The sequence below is a fragment of the Microcebus murinus genome, chromosome 19 (assembly GCF_040939455.1).
Source record: "Microcebus murinus isolate Inina chromosome 19, M.murinus_Inina_mat1.0, whole genome shotgun sequence".
Taxonomy (NCBI): domain Eukaryota; kingdom Metazoa; phylum Chordata; class Mammalia; order Primates; family Cheirogaleidae; genus Microcebus; species Microcebus murinus.
In genome coordinates, this window is record NC_134122.1 from 1,885,744 (window position 1) to 1,901,077 (window position 15,334).

General features: G+C 43.5%; 1 protein-coding gene and 1 long non-coding RNA gene across 2 annotated transcripts in view; one reads left to right on the forward strand and one right to left on the reverse strand.

Annotated features, from left to right (window-relative positions):
• RNPS1 (RNA binding protein with serine rich domain 1) overlaps positions 1–15,334 on the reverse strand; it is a 337,992-nt gene that overhangs the window by 74,429 nt on the left and 248,229 nt on the right. The gene's annotated exons all lie outside the window — the stretch shown is intronic.
• LOC142862409 (uncharacterized) lies at positions 850–9,856 on the forward strand. Its single transcript, XR_012913466.1, has 3 exons — positions 850–3,564; positions 5,064–5,226; positions 9,508–9,856. It is a non-coding gene; the product is annotated as an uncharacterized LOC142862409 (long non-coding RNA).

Sequence of the window (15,334 nt, forward strand, 5' to 3'; positions counted from 1 at the left end):
ATGTTCTTGAAAACATTAAAGAACTAAATAGATAGCAAGGAACTATCTAGATAAAAAAAACTAAGGTAAAAATATTGTATTTATTGATCCAAAGGGTGATGACTTAGGTGTTCATTTTATAACTATTCATTAAACTGAGCATTTGTGTTTTGTATACTTTCCTATATATATGTTATTTTTCACAATTTAACCCTGTGTGTCTGTGTGTGCATGTGTGTATTTAAGAAACCTGAATAAGGCTAAGGAAACAAAAGAACAAAAAAAAAGTGAGGAGAAAAAGTCTGTGGAAAGATGGAATTATAAGATAAAAATTAAAAAATATAAACTCTATTTCACAAGCTCCATGGGTTCAAGACACTTTTGTAAGCGATGACACCAGCCATTTAGTCCATCCCTGGAGGACTGAGGGTCTTGGGACTTTAACCATGTTAATGCAGACTTTTTAACATTATTACCTGAAGAAAAATGGGTGCCCTTTAAAGTTTTTTTTAAGAGTAGGAACCAAAAAGAAGTCAGAAGGGCCGGGCGCGGTGGCTCACGCCTGTAATCCTAGCACTTTGGGAGGCCGAGGCGGGCGGATCGCTCAAGGTCAGGAGTTCAAAACCAGCCTGAGTGAGACCCCGTCTCTACCAAAAATAGAAAGAAATTAATTGACCAACTAAAAATATATATACAAAAAATTAGCCGGGCATGGTGGCACATGCCTGTAGTCCCAGCTACTCGGGAGGCTGAGGCAGTAGGATCGCTGAGCCCAGGAGATTGAGGTTGCTGTGAGCCAGGCTGATGCCACGGCACTCACTCTAGCCTGGGCAACAAAGTGAGACTCTGTCTCAAAAAAAAAAAAAAAAAAAAAGAAGTCAGAAGGAGCCAAATCATGACTGGAAGGTGGATGCCTAACAATTTCTCTTCAGAACTCTTGAAAAATTGCCCTTGTTAGATGAGAGGAATGGGCAGGAGCACTGTGGTGGTGGAGAATGACTCTCTGGCGAAGTTTCCCAGACGTTTTTCTGCTATAAAGCTCTGGCTAACTTCCTCAAAGCACTCTCATAATAAGCAGGTGTTATCATTCTTTGGTCCTCCAGAAAATCAACAAGCAGAACCCCTGAGCATCCCCCCAAACTAGTGCCATGACCTTTGCTCTGGACCTCTTGGTGACCTCGTGGTGGCTTAGATTGTGCTTTGTCTCCAGGACTGTACTGTAAAGCCATGTTTCGTCTCTTGTTGCAGTTCTTCAAAGAAGCACTTCAGGGCCTTGAACCTACTGGTTTAAAACTTCTATTGAAAGCTCTGCTCTCGTCTGCGGCTGATCTGGGTGCAGTCATTTTGGCAACTGTCAAGTGGAACGTTCGCTCCACTTTAATTTTTCAGCCAGGATTGTGTAAGCTGAACCAGTTGGCATGTTTATAGTGTTGGCTGGTTTTTCTGCTGTTAATCGTTGGTCCTTGTCAGTTTTGGCACAGACAAGATTAATTTTTCCTCGAAAATTGATAATGATGTTCTGAGGCTGGGGGTTTCATCTTCAACATTGTCTCGTTGCTTCTTAAAATGAGTGATTCATTTGCAAACTGCTGATTTCTTTGTGGCATTGTCTCCATAAACTTTTTATAAAACATCAGTAATTGCAACATTTTTCCACCCAAGTTTCACTGTTAACTTGGTATTGCTTCAATTTTAGCAGAACTCATGTTGCTCTGTTAGAGGCTCTTTTCAAATTGGTGTCTTATCCTTTTTAGTCCCTCAAACTAGATCCTGTTCAGACATGTTACAACAAGTTAGTACTAGATTATTTTGGTGCAAAAATTTTGAAATCCATGCATAATTTTTTGTTTTCTTTTTAAAAGTGCAGTGGCACAATCATAGCTCACTTCAACCTCAGACTCTTGGGCTCAAACAATCCTTCGGCTCAGCCTCCTGAGTAGCTGAGACTACAGGCACGTGCCACTACACCTGGCTATTTTTTAAAAATTTTTGGTAGAGATTCTTGCTGTATTGCCCAGGCTGGTCTCAAACTCTTGGCTTCAAGCGATCCTGCTGCCTCTGCCTCCCAAAGCGTTAATGTTACAGTCATGAGCCACCGCACCCTGGCAATTTCTTCATAAAACATATTTTTCATGAACTTTTTAAAGTCCTCTTATATATAAGAAAAAAGAAAATTCACTCATTATTTCATATCTTGGTGTGCACGCTTCCTGCCTTTTTGTAAAAAACAAAAATAACATCCTGTTATAATAGTGAGCTATTTTGTTGTCTGCCTTTTATTTTATTGTGAACATGTTTCCAGATTACTAGATAGTTTCCTAAATTAAAAAATCTAGGTGAAGGAAAGAACCCAAAGAGGTCATTGGAGGCCCTAATGAAAACATGCCTCGTACTAGGAGAAATTGAACTTTAGTTTTCATAGCCTTGAAAGGCACAGAGGGAAAGAAGGAAAGGTTAAGGCCCATTCAAGGTGGGGTGTCTAATAATAAGAGACTATCTCCCCATAAAGCTGGGAGCCCAAATGCCTACATCATACATGGTGGTTAACATAAGATTGAGCCTGAAGTAAACATGCCCCATTCTCACTCCTAAGGGACTGCAAGGAACACTGCCTCGGAACTAAGCACAACAGCAAGGGACCAGCCCTGAGATTTGTAGCTCAACATCACCTGGTTGGTAAAAAAAGAAAGAGACAAGAGAAAACCCTTTGCAGTGGGACTCAGACTGACCGATGCAAATGTGTTCTGGAAGAACACACCTTCTTTCTCTATCTCAGAAGACTCAACGCGAGCACAGGAAGGTCGATGAGCAGACACTAGGAGATGAGACGCCAAGGGTGACACTCAGTACTAACAACAGAAGCCATAAGAGAACTAGAACTATTTCAGATGACGGAATTATTAGTGAAGGATTATAAAATCACTATGTTTACTTGGTTTGAAGAAATCAAAGACAAGCTGAAAGGATTTAGAGGTAGCATGTCACTCTAAAGAGTCACCTAGAAGATTTGGGAGAAAAAAAAGAACCAAATAGAACTTCTAAAAATGAAAAATGAAATAACGCGTAAAACTCAGATTAAAAGGATCAAACTGAACTTAAACGTCCTACAAGAACAAAGCTCATTCTTTAACAATGAACAAACTATGAAGCTTGTTCCAGATCTCAAATTGGGTGATTGGGACTTAAATTCTCTCTCTTCCTTCCTCAGCTTACGTTGATCTTCCAAGACACAGTTCCTGGGACTACAGACTGAATTATAAAGTTCTGAGTTGAACAACAAGAGTCACGTCTCTTAATCTCTCTTCCGTGTTTCTTTTTGTCTCTCTGCTCATATTCTTGCAGAACAAATGAGTGAGTGAATGGAGAAGCTGGCAATCTTAAGTCTCCTTAGGTAGAAGTGGGGTAGTTGGGCAGCATTTGCCTTCACACCAGCCTGATTGAATTTTTTTCTCTGTAGTTTTAGGCTACTCTTCGGTAACTTTGTTTGAAAATGACATAATTAATGATCCCAAAGCTTTCTACATATTGGCAGGAATTGTTTTTGACTATAACTTCAATGACAGCAATGCACCGTTGCCACTTGCGGTAAGAACATCTTTTCTATAACAGTCTCACTGTGCTACCCAGCCTTGAGAAGGGGTTTCTTAAGCAGCCTTGCTACCTGGTCTGCCCCTCAGCCCTCCTCTGTGGCAGCTTTGCCATCTTATTTCCAGAGGAGATAAGAGAATGCTCCTGTGTTTCACATCTTGCAGCCTAGACTTTGAGATCCCTTCCAGTTTTCAGATTCTTTAAAAGACTTGTTCTGAGCAAGCTCCACCCTGAGAGTATAGGATGGTCCGTGTTTAACTGCTTGATTGCAACGACACCAGGCTCTGTAGATGTGAGTCCAGCTCTGCAACTTACTAGCTATGTAATCTCAAGAAAGTTACTACCATTTCTGGGCTTCAGTGTCCTTACTGGTGTTGTGGGGTTAATATGAGTACCTAACTCAGAGGCGTTGTGGGAATTAAATGAATTTATGCCTATAAAGTGCTTAGAATAGAGCTCAGCACAGAGGAATTTTCCAGAGGGATTCATTATTATTGTTGTCATTACACCAGTCCCACTGACTTCAGATATGGTAGGTCTGTGTGTGTTTGTTTAAGGAAAGGGCAGCATTTAAATATAGGAATATTTTGGTTTATGTTTTGGAATGGAGAAATCACTCACAACTTTTGTGCTGTATAGTCTATCTAATGATTAACTGTTAGAACTTGCATGGGGTATTGGTAGATGGAGAGAGACATGTTAATAAAGTAATCAACAGTGTTTTTCAAGCATTTGTTTATGCCAAGCATATCACAGGGACCATCTCAATCCTACAGCAGCCTATGAGGTAGGTGCTATTAATATCATCCCCATTTTACTGATGAGGAAACTGATGTATGAAGAGTAAGTAACTTGCCTGAGGCGATTTGGGTTTTGGACCTTGGTGGCCTGGCTCCAGAGCCCTCACTCTGGACTATTCTGCAGCACACCCTTCCCAAAAGTGGCTCAGTAGCCACTTGGCTGTTTGCCAGGGTGGTAGCAGGGGTAATTCCCAAAGTTCTCAGGGAAGACCAGTGTGCTACCCAGAGAACACCATGGCAACCCAGAAACCCCACTGGGGTCCCAGTGCCCCACAGGTCACTACCCTCCTAAGGCACACAACTATTCTGTCTGCTGATAAAAAATGATTTTGAAAAATTATTTACACACCATCCAGCCCTGTGTGTTTATACACATATCACCTTGTTTAGCTCCATCTCGCAGGGCCAAGCTTCTAGTTATGCACAAAGTATTTAACTTCCAGGTTTTCTCTAAGTTTAGCAACTGAAAAATTGTGGCTGTATGTGATTTTAGAACTCTCTCTTTATTTCCATTTAGGGGGAAAATTATTTCTCATTTTGGAAACTTGCTTTACTTTTTGGTATTCTCACTTCCCACCAAGGCCAGTGGGTGCCTTTCCTCCAGTCGCGGCTTCTGCCACACACAGCGTTGCTGTCTGTGTTTTGCTGAGTGCCAGGATCCCGCGACTGAATTTATTTTCTCTTTATCTTTCGTAGGTTAAGTATGAATTGCGCTTTAGTTACATTCAGAGGAATTATTTATCATTGAAGCATATATTTTCTGAAGATGATCTAGAGGGCTGGTGCACATCCTTCCTTTATCCTCCTAACCCAAGCCAAGGACCCCGGGAATTTGCATCTACGGACGGGGGAAACCCTGGTGAGGAAGCTCCGAAGCCTGAGTGTGTTAAGAGCCCACGGCCATGTTTGTCCTGTGGTACATGTTTGTGATGCTATTTTGTTGTTGTTGTTTTGATGCCAGAACACTTGCTAACCTAACATTTCAAAATTGATTGAAGGAGCTACATTTAGAAATGTGGCATTCAGTAAAATGCTTACATTCTAGAGTAAGTTAGAACTGGAGTTGTGTATTTGATTGTTTGTAACCATTATTTAGAGAAAGGATGGAACCATTTTATAGGAACGAGGAATGCAAATCCCTTCCCTACGTGTCTGTATATATTAACTTTTATATTTGTAAAAATGCATTTTTGGTTTTTGCTATCTATAGACTACCATTTAAGAGGCCTTATTTTTATAAGTTGTTAAAACTCTCATAAAATAATTACTCTTCTACTTTTTCTTAAAATGATTTGATTTGGGCTCAGGCCTTTGCCAAGCTGTTCTCACCCTGCCTCCTGCTTCACAGGGCTTGGTCTCTGTTTAACTGTCTGGTGTGGATGCTGCATTCTAGAGTGTTTTGCTTTTTTTTTAACTTTTTATTGAAGTGCAACATATGTACAGAAAGGTACACAAGTCATAGAGGTACAGCTCTATGAATTTTCACAAATGGGATACGTCTGTGTAACCAGAACTCAGGTCTAGAAACAGAACATTATAGCAACCCAGGAACCCCATTCTGCCCCTCAGTCACTGCCCTCCCAAGGGAAATAGCTCTTCTGGCTGCTAATTAAAAGTGACTTTCAAAAATTATTGATACACCATCAGGCCCTATGGTATGTGTTTATACACCTACTGTCTCACTTAGCTCTTGCATTTGTCGCATGGCAAAGCTTCTGGTTATCTAGAAAAGTATTTAACTTCTGAGCTTAACTGAAAAAATTGTAGCTACATGTGACGTTAGAACCCTCTCTTTCATTTCCATTTTTTGGGGAAAATTATTTCTCATTTTGGAAACTTGCTTCACTTTTTGGTATTCTTACTTCCCACAATTTGAGAAAAATTTCCTGTGGCATATTTTCTCCTGCTACATTTTAAGCTTCCTTCCTATTTTGTTTTAGCATATCATATCCAATTAGGTACCTTCTAATCCTTCCGTATTCCATAACCAGGAAAGAGAGGGAAATGAGAATGTCCACATCACGGAATGCCATTCCACTGCTTTCTCCAGTTCCATCCTTAGCCTCCTGCTTAGCTGTCCAAGTCTCCTGGCTCTTGCTTTCCTCAGCTGTAGTCCCAGGGACTGACTGGGCCTGTTCTCCTCTCACCAGTTGCCATTCCCCCTCTAGCCCTTGGGCTGCTTCTCTCTTTCCCTCCAGATCCTCATTTCTTTGTACCCTTTGAAGACAAACATCCAGTATCTTTTCATTTTAAGGAATTTACAGCTGATTTCAGTGAGTATTGTGTGGGAAATCATCTAGATGCCATGGTAGCTTCCAAGGCTACTATCAGGAAAGCTGTCCCAGAGGCAAGAGAATGCAACATTCATATGTCCTGCTCTCTCTACTGCACTAGCCTCCCCCGATGGTGTAGGTAGGGGCCAGAGCTCAGGATGAGCGAGGTAGCTAAGCAAACACCAACATGCACTTGCTCTGTTGGACACATGTGGAAGCAGGACCACCCGGCAGACCTGTAGCTCCTGAGTAACCTCTTGAGCTCCCATGAGCTTCATCTGTGTTTCTTGGGCAGAGGACTTACAGGGCCCAAGTAGGACCATAACAGGTGTTACCAGTGGGTGGCCAATTTAAGGGTGACATATTTATCATCGTGGAGGAAACATGATCAATGCTTTATGATTATTTAAAATTGTCTTGGCCTCACTTTTCTGCCTGTACGTTCTACTCGTTTGTTCTATCCTTTTAAAAACGCATCCTGTTCAACACCCACATTCTGTTTTAACTGCAAATATCTAACTTTCTTGTTTCACTATCTCCACTAAACATGTCCTTTGCATTTCATGTATGTCATTTTATTTAATAAAGAAGAAACAGAAGGCAGTCGTCCACACTGCCTCAGGGCTCCCTGCCTACCCATCAGCTCTAAAGGTTTGGTTCCTGCTTCTAGGGATGTTTCCAGGCTTTGCCTCCAGAGCCCCTGAGCTGTGTCTGGCTTGTTCCTTGGCTCATCCTTTACTCAGATTTTACTCGCTCTGACTGATGCTTTAGATCTTTCTTTGATTCCTGTTCTCCTCCCTGCCCCACCCCCGCCACTGGTGCAAGAATGCCAGTTCCCTTTTCTTCTGATCTCATAATCGTGGCTGATCATCCCCATTTCTGCTCCTGTGTCCCCCTGTCTGGAACCCTAGCCTGGGAAAAGTCCCTTGCCACTCCCCGTTTTACTCAGGATAAGGGGACAGAAAATTAATGCTAGAGGTTGGGGTTTTTCCAGGAACTCTTATTTGTCCTAAAGGATGGTGTGTAGTCCCAGCGCTGGGTCCTGACCCCTGGCTGCCATCGTCCTCTCTCCTTGGAGAGCTGTGCTGACTTTCTGCCCTGGTGCCCTCCGGCCAGGGTGCAGAGGAGCCTTGCTGAGTGGCTGCTTTCCCTCAGCTTGCTCTCTCCCGCAGAGAGGGCTCTAACTCTACCTGATCGAGCAAACGCCTACACTTGGCACCCAGTTCAGGACCTGGAGCTGCCTGCACCATCACAGCCCCTGCTCTCATTCTGGCAATCTCAGGCACTCAGAGAAGTATTGGGACAAAAATATCTACTTATCCTATGTCCTTCACTTCACAATAAGCATTGTATTCCTGACTGGAGGCCCCTGGGCCAATCTCTCATAAAGGACTCGTGCTCTTCAATTCACGTTAGATTTTTGGGTCTCCCTCTTGGTGAGGGCTTTAGGGTGAGCACCCTCTAGGCAACCAACTGTTCTTAGAAATTAGTTTTTGAGATTTGAGGTCTCTCTCTATCACCCAGGCTGGAGTGCAATGGTGTCATCATAGCTCACTGCAGCCTTGAACTCCTGGGCTCAAGCAATCTTCCTACCTCAGCCTCCTGTATAACTAGGACTGCACTTCTCTATAGAATGACCCCACAGCTGGCTTGAAGCCTTGGGCCGCCATGCCCACCAAGTGGGAATCTAAGTCCAAGTACTTAACTTCATGTAACTCTAGATAAGTTTCAGCAGTTCTGCAGTGAAGATACTCCTACACACAATCAAGAATATGTCGCCGGGCGCGGTGGCTCACGCCTATAATCCTAGCTCTCTGGGAGGCCAAGGCGGGCGGATTGCTCGAGGTCAGGAGTTCAAAACCAGCCTGAGCAAGAGCGAGACCCCGTCTCTACTATAAATAGAAAGAAATTAATTGGCCAACTAATATATATAGAAAAAATTAGCCGGGCATGGTGGTGCATGCCTGTAGTCCCAGCTACTTGGGAGGCTGAGGCAGAAGGATTGCTTGAGCCAGGAGTTTGAGGTTGCTGTGAGCTAGGCTGATGCCATGGCACTCACTCTAGCCTAGGCAACAAAGTGAGACTCTGTCTCAAAAAAAAAAAAAAAAAATATGTAACAGTTCCCAAAATTCATTACCAGCAATTTGTTCCTCCTTTTTTAATCTTGACAAATGTGGGGTCTGCCTAGGTCCAGACTGTCAGAAGACCACAGCCATCTCTACTCCAGGGCTGATGTATCCCACCCTGGCTCAGCCCACATAGAGGGTTGGTGGCCCTTGGAGGTGGGGATATTATCTCTTAGAAGGCCCCCAAACCGATTTTTCCTGAAAGCTGACCCCAACACACAACTTACGCAGTATTGAAAAGAGGGTTACTTGTGGTCAGGAGTGTTTTTGAGAATTGGCAGCAAAATTCAGTGACCATAATGCTCAGGCTATAGCAGTAATGATGACTCAAAAATAGGTCACAGCAAATTACACAAGCTTCAAGCACTGTGAATTAAACCATCCTGTGCACACTGTGTGATCAAACTCTAGAACAGGTGTGCTTTCCTTAAAGTCTGAGTAGGGGAGAAGATGTGGCCCCACCGTGGAAGATTCTTGAATTGTCCATCCCTTATTTTGTCTTCCCAGAACTCCTTTACCCCATTTTCTGATCATAGGTGCTATCAGCCTCAGCCCCAGGGGCCTCCATTGTCACTCCTCTCTTTCTTCCACACTTCGAGCTGTGGACTATGAGGATGCCTTCCCTACCGTTGTCTGTCTGGCTCTATGAATGGCTGGGCACGAGCCATCTGGATTGTCAGTTGCTTCACATCTTCAGTCTTCCTTAATTTCTTATGCTTGATACTCACCGTTTTCTGGTAGGATACCACAAAGAGGGCTTCCTGGCCATACAGCATGCTGTGGATAAAGCCATCATGTGGTACCACGCTCGCAATGCATCGACCGACATGTTTGAGAGTCTCAGTGTGCTTATGAAGAGATTCCCGTATGGAGCCTATGTTCAGGACAGGTTCTTCCTCGTCCTGCAGAACGAGTTCCCTCTGCTCCTCATGCTCAGTTTCATCTGCATCGAGCTCAACATCATCAACTCCATTGGACTGGAGAAAGAAAAGAGACTGAAGGTAACCCCGCCTACCTCAGACTGCGCCTCTCCTGGGACAGGGCTGTGCACAAGCTACTGAGGGAAAATGACAGTATAGGAATGAGGCCAAAGCAGGTAAGAGGTTGCTTTAGGTGTCAGAGTGGCCTCCAGGGTGAGTGGGAACATGGAAGTTCTTTCATAATTTTAACCTGGTTGTAACTCAGGTGGTTCCGTCTGTTACTATGACATGAATCCTTGCGTTTAGACTGGGAATGTCCTGCCACATGCTTCCTGGTTAGCTAGTACACAACTCCCACAGGGTAGGTGTTCAAAAAATGCTTGTGGAATGATGGACTGATAAACCTAGAGGGGGATGTTGCCCCCAGTTCGCTCACTCTGTTGGCTGTAGGGTGGGTAGGAATCATCTACAGGAAGACACACTGAGGACAAGCTTGATCCTGCCGACTGGCTCCCAAAATCTCTGATTTTACTCTGCTTTCTGCACTCTCCTGTTGTCCTGCTCTTGCCTGTTACTTCTCTCCTCACTTTCTGCTCTCTTTAAAAAGTCTTCTCACTCTTTTTTTTTTTTTTTTTTTGAGACAGAGTCTCGCTTTGTTGCCCAGGCTAGAGTGAGGCTCGTGGCATCAGCCTCGCTCACAGCAACCTCAAACTCCTGGGCTCAAGCAATCCTCCTGCCTCAGCCTCCCAAGTAGCTGGGACTACAGGCATGCGCCACCATGCCCGGCTAGTTTTTTCTATATATATTAGTTGGCCAATTAATTTCTTTCTATTTATAGTAGAGACGGGGTCTCGCTCTTGCTCAGGCTGGTTTTGAACTCCTGACCTCGAGCAATCCGCCCGCCTCAGCCTCCCAGAGTGCTAGGATTACAGGCATGAGCCACCGCACCCAGCCATCTTCTCACTCTTTAATTTTCTTCTCCTTTTATTCTTAGGACTGTGTACCATCATACATCACCTAACGACAGGGATATATTCTGAGAAATGCATCATTAGGCAATTTCGTACTCACGTGTGCATCCCAGAGTGCGCTTTACATAAATCCAGACAGTTCATCCTACTACACACCTAGGCCAGGCGGCATGGTCTGTTCTCCTGGGCTGCAAACCTACACAGCGCGCGACTACTGAACAGTGCAGGCAGCCGTCACACAGTGGGAAGTATTTGTGTATCTAGATACATGTATTAAAAGCTATTGTTTCTAAAAAATTAAAAAGAAACAGACGAGGTACAGTAAAGACGCAGTGTCATAATCCCACAGGACCATCGTCATGCGTGGGTCTGCTGTTGACAGAAACGACGTTATGCAGCACGACTATATTAAAATAGCCTGCCGGTCCCTGAGCCTTGGTGGCCACTGATGATGTCTCACAGTGAAGAGCTAATCTCCCTCTCTGCTTTGTCTTCTTGTGTCATCAGTTGTAAGGAGCAGGGACTGAGGCTGCCTCCTGAGGCTGCCTGTGGGGTGCACTGTCTTTGCTTTCCTTGTCTTTTCCTTTCTGCTGTGACAACGGAGGGCAGTGGGACAGTGGGCTGACTGGCAGGCTCTTCCGCCAGCTCTGCACCTACTGGAAAACCTCAGGGAAACTAGAAGCTTCTGGTGTGTTGTTGGGAGCCCCTTTCAGTTTCCAGGTGTGGGATGGAGTTTTACCTTCCCTGTTTGTTAAATTGTTTCAGCAATACACTGGTAGAGAGAGGTGGTGGGCTTCAGATGTCTGCATTTCAGTCACTAAACTGGTTGTGTATTTCCTATTTCATGCTTGAGTCTGCTCTTTAGACAAAGGTAGGTTAAAAAATGCTTTTGGAAACCTTTCTGCGTCTTGCTGTCTGCTCTGAAGGCTGACCTGTAGGGATTCCAATGTGTCCCCCAAGGACTTGGCAGGCCCTCAGGAGGAAGAGTGAGGACGGAGTCCTAGTGCTGCTCCCCAGCTCCCTCCCTGCAGGGCATTCTAGGCTCTGCTCCTTCCTTAACTGAAGGTCACTGTTCTCTCAAGATGTCTTGCTCTACAAGACTCTTCCCCCTTCTGAATTATGGTCACCTCTCTTCCTTCTCATCCCTTTGGGCCCAAGAAGGGTAATAACTCTGTTGCTGCTCGCCCTAGGTTTCTGCACTGTCCTGTAGAGTTTCTGTCCCTGTGTACACATTTGCAGTTAGATCTGTTATAAGCCAACCCTCTTTGAATTATTCTAACTTGAGTGTAACAGCTGTTTCCTTTGGGGACCCTGACGGATATACACTTCTAGAAGAGAACTACTACTATTATTCTTATTTAGCAGAGGAACTAACCTCACACATATAGAGGTTAAAAATTTCAAAATACTTGTATGGGACAGCACAACCCAGCCATAAAAAAAATAGTTTTTATTCCCAGATAAAGAATATCTCTCCCTAAGCAAAGTAAAAACAGTTTTCCAATAATTAAGCTTTAGCTTCTCCAGGTGGACTCTTAGATGAAATGTGCCAGAGAGGAGGAATATGCTCCGTTTCTGCGGCAAAGATGGTTCCCGGGGAGTTCCACAACAGCTTTCAGCCCTGCATGCTGACAGGATCTGTGTGATCGGCTCCTCTTTTCCATTCAGATGATGCCCTGAGACCCAACCCAAACTTCTCAACTCTTCCTGGCAAGGACCCAGGAGTTGGCAAGTTGCATTCCAGGAGGAGTCCTTTAATACAGAAACTATTCAAGAGGGAGAATGCCCTGACAGTTTGTCCCTAGGACCAAGGTGGGATAACAGGGGATGGGGCACTAATGTCATTTTCTTCTTTGAACACCGAATACAACTAATAGAACTCTCTTTCTTAAAATCCAACATGTCGATCTAGTTTTAATCTAATCTGACTACATGGATGGGTTAAAGAAAATTAAAATAGATTGTCTTTAATTTAGGAGCCACCTGTAACACCCTTGACCCTCCCTCTCCCCACTTCCTCCTCAGCACAGGCAGGTTCTGGTTGATTGTGTTCCTTTTCTACTCCCCAGATAGGTACTAACTACACTGCTCCTCCTATAAGTGAGCCCTCTGTTTGGAACACCCTCTCATTCAAAATTTGTATTGCAGTTCACCTCCTTCAAGAAGTCTTTCTAGGCCAGGTATGGTGGCTCCCACCTGTAATCCTAGCATTTGGGGAGGCTGAGGAAGGAGGATTGCTTAAGCCCAGGAGTTTGAGGTTGTAGTGAGCTATGATGATGCCACTGCACTCCAGCCTGGATAACAAAGCAAGACCGTGTCTCTAAAAAAAAAAAGGAAGTCTTTCTAAATTTCATCGATCTTCCATCCCATCTTCCCACAGCATGTTGTTTCCATTTCTGCCATAGCACAGTTGGAGCATTCTTAACTGATCTCCACGTAAGCAGTTGTCCAAAGTAACTGACACTTCTATCCCCTCTGTAAAATTTCGGATTGGAGCTCCCTGCACACTGCAGCTGGTAGACTTCTCCCTCATACACGTGGGCTCATCTCTTACTAGCTGAGTTGTAGGCTTATCAAGATTTGTTCCTAAACCTCTTTGTACCTGTACTTGTTCTTATAATTTGTGATTTAATTAAATCTTATTATATAAATTGATGAAGCGGACAGGAATTTCCTTTGAAAGATTAGTTGAATGCTTTGGAAAGTAAGGCAGATCTCTAAAAAAACATGCTAATAAATTTCATGTAGGTGAAACCACTGTAAAATTTGGGGAAAAAAATTGTAAAAAGCCTTTGCGTAGTCTGCATTGGTCTCTTCACACCTGTATTTACGTCCTCAGTCCACTTTCGAGACTGATGGTGGTGTGTGCGGTTTGAGGGAGCATTACGTTACTGCTTCCAAGAGCAGGCCCAGGCTGCAAGAGGAGAGCTCATGTTCTGACATCCAAATACTGGCCCGCATTATACATTTGTATGCTATAATTAAAAGCAAAAATGTAAGGTATGTGTGTATCATTTTTGTGATTCCTGCTTTAACCAACTTGTTTTTGATTAATCAACCAACTGCTAGTTCCAGTGTTCACAGCTAAAAAGGCAACTTCTGCAATTACAGTGTGGCACATTCAGTGTTGTTACCACATGTGTGTCTTCGGCACCTTTGCCTGTTACCTTCTCCACATCTTCCACGCAGTGCCTAGCACAGCACTTTGCACATGTTCATTTGCCAGACATTGACTGAGTGACTTATTTTAGTATCTGCCACACATGTCTGTTAGGGATGCAGATACAAGTGACACAGACCTTTTCCTTGGGTGATGCGTGGCAGTAAGACTAAGTGTTACAGAAGAATCCCAGTGCTAAGGTAACAGAATGTACAGGTACTATGGGTGTGTGGAGGATGGGTAAGGCTGCCCAGAGAAGGCTTCCTAGAGCAGGTGGCTCTTGAACTAGGTTTTGAAAATCAAGTAGGATTTTGCTAGGTAAAAAGAGGATGAGAGAAAAAAGAATGGAAACAGTGCATGTGAAAAAAAGACATAGAGGTCACGTCTCATTCAGTGAATTGCAATAAGGTTTGTGTGACCAGGGCATAGGATGTCAAGCAGTTTAGATTTATTCTCAGGGCCATAGGAGCCATTCACTTATAGTAGGCATTCCATAAATGGATGAATGAATGGAATCCTTACCATTGCAAAAGAAGAATGATTTCAATACGAGGCCTGTCTCTACCATAGTGAAGCCAAATTAGTGCCACTCACTGGTTTGTACTTCTCTTTCCAACTCACTCAGTCTCCATCACCCCCTACTGGCAAGTTCCCCCCAGTACACACATGACCCTTCACCCTAGTCTGCTAGGGTTTCAGTCACAGGCTGCTGGACCAGACCAGCTGGAATTGAGTGTTGGGCCTCATGTCTGCTGCTTTTACTTTCTCTAGGAGTACATGTGCATGATGGGACTGGAAAGCTGGCTACACTGGGTTGCTTGGTTCATCGTGTTCTTGATTTCTGTCTTCATTGCTGTTTCTTTCATGACCATTCTCTTCTGCATGAAGGTATATATGTCTCTTGTCCTTCAGGATGTGCTAAGCTATGAATAGGCAGGAAAGAAATTTAGTGTTGCGTAGGGGGTGGTGCTGAGACTCGATACGTGATGGAAACACAGTTATTGCTGACCACTTAAAATGCTCAGGTTGATGTGTGGTGGCATTTGCTGAAACTTGGGGGAATCAAGCATTTTTTAAGATCTTTAGTTAGGATCAGGGAGAGCTTTGCCCTCCTTTCAGTTCCCAGGTCTTTGGGTACTGGACATGGGTGTGGTTAATTCCATTAGTAAAGGGAATACCAAAAAAAAATTTTATAAACTTTAAAACATTGCAAATTTTATACTCTACAAAAAGTTGAAAATAGTTATTATGAAAGATGAGGACATTCTTTTATGTCTATGGTATCTTGGGTGTTTTTCTTTTATATTCTCAATGGAATTTGGTGTTAAAATGTGCCAACTTGCATTTAATGACTAAATTATAACCCACTGTTTGGATATATGAAAATTTACATTCTAACTTACCAAAATAGGGGCAGTTTGGACAAAGGAAGATAAGAAAATCCAGACAAAATAGCAAAATATGTAAAACAAAGGAAATGGCCAGAAAACATTAAAAAGAGAAGATACAAGATATCA